The following is a 12,683-nucleotide window of genomic DNA, read 5'->3' on the forward strand; positions in this document are numbered from 1 at the left end:
TGAGAACAATAACCTCTCAAAAAACAGATCCTGTCTGTGGAGCAGCCGCCTTCACAAGGTTAGCATTTGGTCAGTAATCCATCAGTATTGATAATGCCCCAAAAAACAGGAGTGGATCCAAAACAGAGATGACACATGAATGGAATATTTGCATGTCTTCTGTGTTTTGTACCCACTCCTGCTTTTGTCTACCAAATCATAAGCCAATTCTCATACAGGCCTTACAGCTGCTACACAGAGAGGATCCATTGTGTGTCTCATTTTTCCTTCCTTCTGACAGATCAGAAGGGTCAAATAAATGATGATGGACCAGTCATGAAGTGGGGAGGGTGGGAACAGAAAGAGAAGTCCACAGAGTGGACATAGTGGTGAGGTGGAAGCAGCATGAGGAGACCACAGAGTGGTCCAATGACAGGGTCTGGATTTGGCAGCAGTATGAGGAGGCCCCCTAGTGGCACAAGGACCGATTCTGGAGTTGGCAGCAGTATCAGGAGGCCACCGAGTGGCATAATGATCAAGTCTGGAGGTGGCAGCAGCATGAGTAGGTCACAGAGTGGCACAATGACAGAGTGTCGATCGACCAAGATAGTTCTGGGGGAACCTGCCTGGCATGAACAGGCCTCTAGTAGTTACAGACAATGACAAGACAAAGCGTCAAGATAGCTTTGAGCCCGGAAGAGTCGCGAAGTTCATCAAGATACATCACTAAAGATTTTACCGCATATAACCGCAGCACTGACCGCTGAATAAATTTTGTTTTTTGACGGACATACTTCAATAAAGATTTTACCACATATTACTACAGCGCTGAATAAAAAAGAATTCCAACAAAATAAATCACAAAAGATTTTACCGCATATTACTAAAGTGCTGAACGCTGAATTAAGCTACATGCACACGGCCGTTGTTTTGGTCCGCATCCGAGCCGCAGTTTTTTCGACTTGGATGCGGACCCATTCACTTCAATGGGGCCGCAAAAGATGCGGACAGCAAAAAATATATATAACATGTCCTATTCTGGTCCGCACTTTGCAGACAAGAATAGGCAGTTAGATTAAAGGCTGTCCGTGCCGTTACGCAAATTGCGGAACGCACACGGACGCCATCTGTGTTTTGCGGAGCCGCAATTTGCGGTCGTGTGCATATAGCCTAAGATTTGTTTTTCCACTGTAATACGTCACTAAAGATTTTACCGCATAGAACTGCAGCGCTGAACGCTGAATAAGATTTGTTTTTACACGGACAATAGTCACGAAAGATTTTACCACATATAACGAAGCACGGAGATGGAGCGGGTGTTCGGATTCCCCCCGCACTATACGGACGTCTCAGAAATAAACCGCTGCTCCCGACAGCAGCTCCTGGGAAGGAGCGTTCTGGTCATCCGGCATCTATTCGCTCCGCTGAAGGGCCACACGGGGCCCCCACGCTGAAGATTTATCATGGAGATTTTACCGCATATAACCGCAGCACTGAACACTGAATAAAATTAGTTTTTCCACCGAAATACGTCACAAAAGGTTTTACCACATATAACTGCGACCTTAATACGTCAATAAAGATTTTACCACATATAATAGAGCACGGAGATGGAAAGGGTCTTCAGATTACCCTCGCACTATACAGAAATCTCAGAAATGAACCGCTGCTCATGACAGCAGCTCCTGGGAAGGTCATGGAGCGTCCCGGTCATCCGGCATCTATTCGCTCCGCTGAAGGATTATTTTGAAAGTGTGTAGAAGCTACAAGGGGCCCCCACGCTGCAGATTTATCATAGAGACATCATGGAGATTTTACCGCATATAACCGCAGCGCTGAACATTGAATAAATTTTGTTTTTTGACCAAAATACTTCAATAAAGATTTTACCTCATATAACCGCCGCACTGACTGACTGCTACCGCCACTACTTCTGTGAACCCCTTCACCACTACTTCCCGGGTAGGTAGGCTGCTACGAAGCAGGTGCTCTACCCCGGGCACGTTTGGCCCTGACTTCCCACTGCTGCCACCCTGCTGACTCCCAGCCATGCTTTCAGCACATATAACCGCTGCCAATGTGAACTGAGGATGCATTTTTCTGTTTGTACTGAAATAGGCCACTAAACGCTTTCACCAGAAATAACTGCAGAAGTAAAATGCGCATATATTTTTCTTGTAGTATTGATAGAAGATACTAGAGATACTAAGATATAAGCCACTAAGGCTTTCCAACATAATACTTGCAGCCCAATAACAAAAAGATGGAATGACAGAGCTGTCTAATGGCTATTTGGATCCCCAAATAATTGTTCCCTGCACTTGTAAATCACTTTCCTATCAATGTCCCTAGCACCTTCTGACATCTCTCCCTGCACTAAGATGCTGAGAAATGATTCCTATCCTTTCCCTGCACTTATAAATCCTTTTTTCTGTCTTTTTTTTTTTTAAAAATGATGTTTTTTCCACTTGCTGTCCCTAGCACCTTCACACGTCGGTCCCTGCACTCTGAACGCTGGAAAATGGCAGAATCTAAAATGGCTGCTGTATTTATAGGACCGTGACATCACAGGGCTGGCTGCTGATTGGCTGCATGGAGGCATGTCAATCTGGGTGATCCCGCCTTCCCAGAGTACCACGAAGCGCTAGGAAATTCACATTCGTTGCGAATCAAATTTTTCCTAAAATTCGGATCGAATTCCACTTTGTCAGCTTCGATTCGCTCATCTCTAGACTTGGACAACCCCTTTAAATTTCTCTCTGTTTTGTGTGGCATTAGATAAAAGGGATCACCTGATGTGCAATAAGTGAAATTTATCAAATAAAAGTGCACCCGTCAGCAAAATTACGCAAGTAACCGGCGCCATGTTAAGTCTTCATGGGATGTGAAAAGTGAAGCGTCAGAAGGGCATGGCCTGACAACCAACACTGGCATGAAATACACCGATGAGCAGAGCTATAGAGATGCCAGCCACTATGATGCCATTGTGTACCAGGGCCAACACTGCAGAGGGCACCAGCTGTAACAAGAACCTCTGCATCCCTATGGCTACAAGCCACTGACACCACCGGGTAATATGGCTTCTATAGGCGTCCAGCCTTACAACACTCCTACAGCACCTCCAGTACTGCTCCCCCCAGTGAAGAACGCGACTGACAGGGTCACAGGCTACAGTGCCGTGGCGGGTGTCCCAGAGCGCCCTGCTATAATTTCCGGGTGACGCAGTTACCTGACGGCAGCTCATGTGATAATACGGGCAGTCCCGGTGGAGCGCTCCTTAGTGTAGCCTCGGTGACGTCATAAAGACGGGCGCTCGGCGTAAACACTGAAGGGGTGGGCGGGGCTACGGGGCGGGGCCAGGGCAGACACTAGACGAGCAGTCGCTGTCCTCGGTACTGAAGTGTGCAGACTACGGGCGGCGGCCATTTAAAAGGGCACTAAGCATAAAGGCTGTCACCCGGAGGTTGTCCAGAGCAGAAGTCCATGGTGTGTCATGTCCTCAAGTATCCTAGTCATCTGTATAGTAATGAATACAGGCAGTAGATGGGTGACAACCAGTATGGCTGCCATTCTAATCCCCACGTCTGTCTGTCCTACTCCAACAGGGTTCTATATCAAGTTTAACCAGTCAGGAAATCTAGAGAAGCTAGGTCAGAAGTTGTGTAAACTGTAAGAGCAAACACAGCAACACATTTTATACGGGAATGCCGTAAAAACGAAACTGTTGCGGAATTCAATTTTTTTTCCAATTTCACTTCATTTGGAAATGTTTTCCATCTCTCCACTACATTGAATGCACTATTAAATGGTGCCATTACAAAGTACAACTTGTCCCGTAAAGAAAAAGCCCTCATACGGCTATGTGAATGGAAAAATAAAAAAGTTATGGCCCCCAGAAAGGCAGGGAGTGAAAAATGAAAAGACCTCTGGGGGTGAAAGGGTTAATTTGAGTGAACATATTGTGCTGCAATAACTGCATTAATATACCAGTTTCAGTTAACACATTGTATTGCATCTGTCGTGTTAGGGAACAATGCAGGCCTGAACTCCCCCCATGCCGCTGTCCCTACTTACTTGGGGGCGATCTGCCCTAAATAGCAGCCCACAACTGGGTGAAGGTCCCTAGCCTAAGTGCACAGGACCTAAACTGGGTAAACTGGACCTTAGACAAACAGTGAAAACCTGAAATTCATGTCACAGAACCAAAGGAGAGACAACATGCAGGGTCAAATACCAAGTAGGGTCAAACCTGGGGGATAACGTCAGATGCAAATTCAGCAGACAGAGGCAAGGTCAGAAACAGGCAGCAGTGCAGAGAAACGCAATCTAGAGAGCATACAACAAAGCTTGTGAGACAGGAAGACCAATCTCAGGTAACATGCTGACGCCACCACCGAGCCTGATTGGACCGATCAGCCGCACTAGGCTTTGCTGCCACGTTAATGGAGTGATGCTGATGGCGCTGCATTAGAGATGTTGGACTCACCACGTGAGCGCGGACAGGTTAAGTACATCTCAGGCCATTTGAGCTCAATTGAGACGGGCAAGGATACCTCGATCGCGAGACACATTAAATATGTACATGATAATAAAATATAAGTCCTGCGATTTTGGGGTATTGCGAAGTTAAGTTTGGGCCCTAGAGGAGGCAATCTAGACAAGAAGCTCCTACAGTGTGAAGCACGTTGGATCCAAAGGCTTAATACCATGAGTCCAAATGGCTTAAATGAAGGGTTCTCCTTTACAGCGTTCATATGAAGAGTGCAAGGGAGAGGAATCTCCCCAGGCTCTATCTGCTGGGATTATAGTCAAATTGATAATGCTTCTCTCTCTTTTTTAATAAATCTAAAAAGAAATTACTAAAAATACTACCAGTAAAAAAGTAGCAAAAAACTAGAACGTTGAGAAGTAATAGGGCAACAATATCCAAATTTTATGATGAATATAGTATACAACTTATGACGATGATAATAGAGATATCTGGAGAAAGTTCCAATGCAAAGTAAAAATTATAAGTCCACGCACTTGCGCAATACGATGTGTATATCCCCAAAATGTTGTAAGTTCTAGTGCATGCGTTGTGGATGTCCTACCCTCTGAAATAAGTTAGTTACTGCATTTGCATTTTTGGATAACTCCACACATCTATACAATATCACATATTTTAAAAAAAAAAACTCTCTAAGTTTGCAATTTTTGGATAACTCCACGCATTTGCACAATATTATATATATATATTGTATATAAAAACTCTCTAAGTTTCAGCGCATGCGCTGGGTAAACTCTACCTTCTTAAATGCATTCTCCGTATATACGTTTCAAAGTATTCTAAGTCCCAGCGCATGCGTTACTAGTATTTTGAACTGGGATTAATTCTAAGTTCCCAACACATGCGTACTGACTATGTAGATGGGGATAGTGACATTTCCAAGTTTCAGCGCATGCGCTATAAATCTTTGCAATCTATAATATGGATAAAGTTCTTGCGTCTGCGTATTGGCACAAGTAGAGATCTTGAATTTCCTAAGTTTTAACGCATGCGCCCTGAACATCTCGGAACTTGGAATTATTCTAAGTTCCTGACGCATGCGTATAAACCGTGTGAGTTGAGATCTTGAACTCTTTAAGTCTTAGCGCATGCGCGTATAACAGTCGGTACTCTAAATATTCTAAGTTTCTAACGCATGCGCATAACCAGTCTTTGGATTGGTCTATAACATTGACACCGCAATCTGAGATACGGATATGATTGGCCCTAAAAGATGTCTGCGAACGCGAAATGGGAACACTCATAGGTTAGTGATTGTAAAGATCCGCCCTATGCGTATATAGGACTTCTCATAGCAAACACTCGTGTTAGCTGTGGCTCCATTTCCCCTGAAGACGCCGCTTTTAGCGGTGAAACATGTCGGTGGAGCTGTGTCTTTAATGTATTTTAAAGATTATGGTAGGGCAATAAATTGAGCATGAGCACAGCGATCTGCAGACGCTGTGCGCACAACCTCATATGATAGGGGCAGCATAGATAATTAGTTAGAGCATCAGCATAGCGATCTGCAGACGCTGTGCGCACAACCTCATATGATAGGGGCAGCATAGATAATTAGTTAGAGCATCAGCACAGCGATCTGCAGACGCTGTGCGCACAACCTCATATGATAGGGGCAGCATAGATAATTAGTTAGAGCATCAGCACAGTGATCTGCAGACGCTGTGCGCACAAGCTCATATGATAGGGGCAGCATAGATAATTAGTTAGAACATCAGCACAGCGATCTGCAGACGCAGTGCGCACAACCTCATATGATAGGGGCAGCATAGATAATTAGTTAGAGCATCAGCACAGCGATCTGCAGACGCTGTGCGCACAACCTCATATGATAGGGGCAGCATAGATAATTAGTTAGAGCATCAGCACAGCGATCTGCAGACGCTGTGCGCACAACCTCATATGATAGGGGCAGCATAGATAATTAGTTAGAGCATCAGCATAGCGATCTGCAGATGCAGTGCGCACAAGCTCATATGATAGGGGCAGCATAGATAATTAGTTAGAGCATCAGCACAGCGATCTGCAGACGCTGTGCGCACAACCTCATATGATAGGGGCAGCATAGATAATTAGTTAGAGCATCAGCACAGCGATCTGCAGACGCTGTGCGCACAACCTCATATGATAGGGGCAGCATAGATAATTAGTTAGAGCATCAGCACAGCGATCTGCAGACGCTGTGCGCACAAGCTCATATGATAGGGGCAGCATAGATAATTAGTTAGAGCATCAGCATAGCGATCTGCAGACGCTGTGCGCACAAGCTCATATGATAGGGGCAGCATAGATAATTAGTTAGAGCATCAGCACAGCGATCTGCAGACGCTGTGCGCACAACCTCATATGATAGGGGCAGCATAGATAATTAGTTAGAGCATCAGCACAGCGATCTGCAGACGCTGTGCGCACAACCTCATATGATAGGGGCAGCATAGATAATTAGTTAGAGCATCAGCACAGCGATCTGCAGACGCTATGCGCACAACCTCATATGATAGGGGCAGCATAGATAATTAGTTAGAGCATCAGCACAGCGATCTGCAGATGCTGTGCGCACAACCTCATATGATAGGGGCAGCATAGATAATTAGTTAGAGCATCAGCACAGCGATCTGCAGACGCTGTGCGCACAACCTCATATGATAGGGGCAGCATAGATAATTAGTTAGAGCATCAGCATAGCGATCTGCAGACGCTGTGCGCACAACCTCATATGATAGGGGCAGCATAGATAATTAGTTAGAGCATCAGCACAGCGATCTGCAGACGCTGTGCGCACAACCTCATATGATAGGGGCAGCATAGATAATTAGTTAGAGCATCAGCACAGCGATCTGCAGACGCTGTGCGCACAACCTCATATGATAGGGGCAGCATAGATAATTAGTTAGAGCATCAGCATAGCGATCTGCAGATGCAGTGCGCACAAGCTCATATGATAGGGGCAGCATAGATAATTAGTTAGAGCATCAGCACAGCGATCTGCAGACGCTGTGCGCACAAGCTCATATGATAGGGGCAGCATAGATAATTAGTTAGAGGAGTTAGCAGCAATCGACCGGGGAGATAATAAAGTCCTAGGAAGGACAACAATCTTAAGTAGCGAGGAGCATTCCCCTACGGTCGATCTGCTAATAGTGTGTAGTTTAGTTTATAGGAAGTTTGGTGCCAGATGACACTGCAGACAATATAAAATAACAATCATATAGACTACTACACACTACCACCAGGTGGATATGACAATAATATCCCCTAGATTCCTCTACACCAAGTGATAGTACGCTACACACTTGCACCCCTATCAAAGTACCCCTCCATATGTATTTTTAAATTTTTTCACTTTTGGTTTTTGTTTAGGTTTTTGATAATAGGAAATAAAAGTTATGTTTTAAATTAAAAGACCAGAAACAGGAATGTATAGTCTCAGACTATTGAACCATTATACAGGTTAAGTACATGACACGTCAAGATAACTGCAGTTGTAGTGAACACGTTGTGCTGCAATAAGTGCATTAATATAGCAGGTTCAGGTAACGCATTGTATTGCGTCAAGATACCTATACATTATTAGTGAATGTGTTGTGCAGTATCGGCATTGATATACCAGTTTCTTTCCACTCATTGTATTACCGTTGTAATTTGTCACTACCAGTTAGCAGTGTGTTTGTAGTAGGGGAGGGGCTTTCATTGTGCCTCTGACTTTAAAATACAGAAAAACACATGCAGTTTTGCTAGTACCATTTAATAATTAAACCTGTGACTTTTCATATACAGTATATGCCACATAAGAAAATGTCTGGTGAATGAAAGAGTGGAAAATGAAAGACTGTAGTGGCTGTAGTAGGGCAATCCGTAAGTGAATCACCGTCCGTCCAGCTAGTAGTAGTAACAGTAGACTGCAGTTCTCCCTCGCTTCCAAAAGGTGCCACATTATTATTGACGATAAAGAGGATGAGACTGTGGTCTGGATGGCTCACTCCTTATTATACTCACAGCAAGATGATGTTTAGGTAACCTCTGAGTATGATACTGTGCTTTGGAGCCAGGGGTCACAACATTCCTCTTGCATCTCCACCTTGCAGCCCCAGAGAAGTATTTCAGTTGCATCATCTCTGTCTTTACTGCCCCCTCCTAGTGAGGTGCCTTCTTTTTTCCAAAGAAAAGGCAACAAAACCCAATATACTCAAGATAGTGTATAGTCTCACTTTTGAGAACAGTCAGCATTTGGACTGCCATGAGAAGGAGGTTTAGGTGGGGGACCTAATGCATAGCTGTGTTGGCAGTAGTGATAATAGAACCAGTGGCACCTGAAGCAACAGTGGCAATGGTGGTAGGGAAGTGGTAACCGTGGCGACAGTGGCTCATGGGACAAATACAGAGAAGGGAAGAGGGAGAGGTGACAAGGACCCCACAATGACATATTACAGTCCAATGATTGGTCATGACAATGATTGTGTGTTGGACACACCTGGGAGCCGGATCGGGTTGCTAAGGAGGAGGTGAAATCAGAAGAGGGTGGTGGCAGCAAAAAAAGCAAAGGTAATGTATGTCCAGAACCTCCAAAAAACTGACAGGGCCAGATCTATTGTGGTCACCTCAGGAACTGGTGATTTTGTAGATACTGTGGGTGCAGGCTCAAAATGTGCCAGACCTAAGCCGAGATCGTCTGCCACTAGCCCTGTTCAAGAATCTTTACAGTGCTGGTATACAAAAGCATTGCCATGTGCAAGATCTGCAGAATTGAAATAAGCTGTGGGTGTTCAAACTCAAAAGTAGGCACCACGGGTCTATTACAGCATATGAGGCGTGTTCATGAGATCCTGTAGGCAGGGGTGCACCACCAATGAGGCGAGGTGAGGCGATTGCCTCAGGCAGCATCAGGTAGAGGGGGCAGCAGAAGGGCCATGTGCAATGTCTGCTTCCATTGTGGAAACGCTCATCTCTATATATTCATCTGCATCGCTGTACTCAGGACAGTAATACAGTTGAATGCTGCGACGGGGCACGAGTGCAATGTCTCCCTGGCCCATCATTTCCTCTAATAGGCTTCAGTCCTAGTTCCTGTAGCCTATCAGAGGCTGGTGTCATCATTATCGCGCTGCCTGGGCCGGGTTGCATAGAGCTCAGGGCACAGACTAGAAGAGGTCTGTGTCTGCATTGCTGACAGCAGAAAGTAAGTATTTGAGTTATTTATATTTGGCAGCACACAATGTTCAGCCACAATGGGGTGGGGGTCATTATTTTGTAACTGGAGAAAGCACTATGGGGACATTGTGGCCCTTAAAAGGAGCATTTTTGTACTGACACACATTATAAGGGGGCCACTATGGGGAAATTCTTTGTACTGGGGCACTAAAAGGGGGTAGTTTTTTGTACTGACACACGTTATAAGGGAGCATTTTTTGTACAGGAACATAAGAGGGCATGTTTTGTACTTAGCGCACATTGTAAGGAAGCATTTTTGTACTGGCATTTGTTCTACATGGGCCTCTAAAAGGGCTTTTTTTTGTACTGGCACATATCATAAGGGAGCATTTTTTAGTATTGGAACACAGAAGAGTACTGCCACACATTATAAGGGAGCATTTTTGTACTGGCAAACATTGAATGAGGGAATTATTTTACTGGCAAACATTATAAGGGGGCACACTTTAAAGGGATAATTATTACTACTGGGGGCACTAGGGGGCATTATTACGTCTGACGGCAAAATGAGGGGCATTATTACTATTGGGTGCACTGTTACCTGCAGAGACAAGAGATGGCTGAAAGAAATAATCATGGTGGTCTAGTCTGAATGGAGAAGATAAAGAAAGCGAACGTCTACATCAGAGGAGACATCACTAGATGTAAGAGGCATGTAGCGCTGTTTTACGCTGTTTGTAATGTTTTCCAAGTATGTCTTTAACAATAGCGCTGGAGGGAAGGGGTTAGGTTAAGAAATTGGCATGGAAGGGGGGACGCCGTTTCAGTTTTCACCTCAGGCAGCAGAAAGGCTAGGTGCACCTCTGCCTGTAGGAAGATAGATCTGACCGCCAGCTACTGGAACAAGAGTTTCCTTCTTCTCCCGGTCTCCATTGTGGCAGCTAGGCTATATCCATATGCAGTACAGTGTCCTTATCATTATCAGTTACTGCTCCCACACAGACTACTCACTGTCCATTTCCTGCCCCACTCCATCGACTGCCATCACTAACAGAATGTGTGACCAGGAATCAACCCAGGTGCCCAGCAGTCCAATCATGTACAAGCTTAACTTCCATGTGGCCAAGTTTCTGGCTGTGCAGTCTCTGTCACACCACTTAGTGGATTCTAATGCAAAAAGATATTTTCATAATCCACAGTTTGCATGCAACGATTATTCCAATGTGGAAAGGCTATTTTTTTATTTTTGAGTCCTAACAGCCAACGAGGATCCAAGATTTAACATCAACTGTCAGCCGGACGGAGTGATTGTAAATGGCAGAACGCCACAAATACATATAAATGCTAAACTTTTTATCATTGCAAGCGCACATTTATTGGGCTGACTTGGATGTAATAGAAGATTATAGTAACCAGTGATTACAGCATTTATTTTATAACAAATCAATAATATTATAGAAATATCCAACAACCTATTGGACAAATTACATCTTTCTAAGAGAGGATATTTATTTGGTCTATGAACTGACTTTGCAGTTGATGAACTCTACATCTTTTGGATCTTGCACTGAATATGAATTGAAAACATTTTTAATATATTTTTTTTATTTTTTTATTTTTATTTTTATTGTTTTTACTATTGATACCAAATAATATATATTCATTGTTTGATCGTTATGTTGAAATTATGATGAATTAATATTTTTTATGTACTAAATTGGGGCCCTATCATGAATTATCCAACAACAAGTACATGTAATAGACGTTCATTTCAATTATAATTTGTATATTTTATTGTATATTTTTGTAATAAAATTTGGGAAGATTATTCTGTTAAATATACTTTCTCAGTAAAGAGGTGTGCCTACCAATTAGCAGATTTACATTTGACTTTTAGATCACTTTTTATTGTGTTTTTAGAGGGGGTAGAATGAAGTAAAAAAAACTGCAAATTAGCCTTTTTTTTAATCATGTTCACCATATACAGTTGCAAGAAAAAGTATGTGAACCCTTTGCAATTATATGGATTTCTGCACAAATTGGTAAAAAATGTGATCTGATCTTCATCTAAGTCACAACAATAGACAATCACAGTCTGCTTAAACTAATAACACACAAAGAATTACATGTTACCATGTTTTTATTGAACACACCATGTAAACATTGACAGTGCAGGTGGAAAAAGTATGTGAACCCCTAGATTAATGACATCTCCAAGAGCTTATTGGAGTGAGGTGTCAGCCAACTGGAGTCCAGTCAATGAGATGAGATTGGAGGTGTTGGTTACAGCTGCCCTGCCCTATAAAAAACACACACCAGTTCTGGGTTTGCTTTCCACAAGAAGCATCGCCTGATGTGAATGATGCCTCGCACAAAAGAGCTCTTAGAAGACCTACGATTAAGAATTGTTGACTTGCATAAAGCTGGAAAGAGTTATACAAGTATCTCCAAAAGCCTTGCTGTTCATCAGTCCACGTTAAGACAAATTGTCTATAAATGGAGAAAGTTCAGCACTGCTGCTACTCTCCCTAGGAGTGGCCATCCTGTAAAGATGACTGCAAGAGCACAGCGCAGACCGCTCAATGAGGTGAAGAAGAATCCTAGAGTGTCAGCTAAAGACTTACAAAAGTCTCTGGCATATGCTAACATCCCTGTTAGCGAATCTATGATACGTAAAACACTAAACAAGAATGAATTTCATGGGAGGATACCACCGATGAAGCCACAGCTGTCAAAAAAAACCATTGCTGCACGTTTACAGTTTGCACAAGAGCACCTGGATGTTCTACAGCAGTAGTGGCAAAATATTCTGTGGACAGATGAAACCAAAGTTGAGTTGTTTGGAAGAAACAGACAACACTATGTGTGGAGAAAGAGGCACAGCACACCAACATCCAAACCTCATCCCAACTGTGAAGTATGGTGGTGGGGGCCTCATGGTTTGGGGCCGCTTTGCTGAGTCAGGGCCTGGACGGATTGCTATCATCAAAGGAAAAATGAATTCCCT

At 43.6% G+C, this 12,683-nt stretch overlaps 1 protein-coding gene across 5 annotated transcripts in view; it reads right to left on the reverse strand.

Moving 5' to 3' along the window:
• Positions 1–12,683, reverse strand: part of OGDHL (oxoglutarate dehydrogenase L) — a 218,539-nt gene that overhangs the window by 174,771 nt on the left and 31,085 nt on the right. Inside the window, exon 1 of one of the 5 annotated variants that reach the window (XM_040436479.1) lies at positions 3,209–3,283. The exons of the other annotated variants lie outside the window; for them this stretch is intronic. The gene's annotated coding sequence lies outside the window, so the exon portion shown is untranslated. Of the gene's footprint in view, positions 1–3,208; positions 3,284–12,683 lie in introns of those variants that run through there. 5 annotated transcript variants of the gene reach the window in all.

This window comes from Bufo bufo, chromosome 6 (assembly GCF_905171765.1).
Source record: "Bufo bufo chromosome 6, aBufBuf1.1, whole genome shotgun sequence".
In the NCBI taxonomy this organism is placed as follows: Eukaryota; Metazoa; Chordata; class Amphibia; order Anura; family Bufonidae; genus Bufo; species Bufo bufo.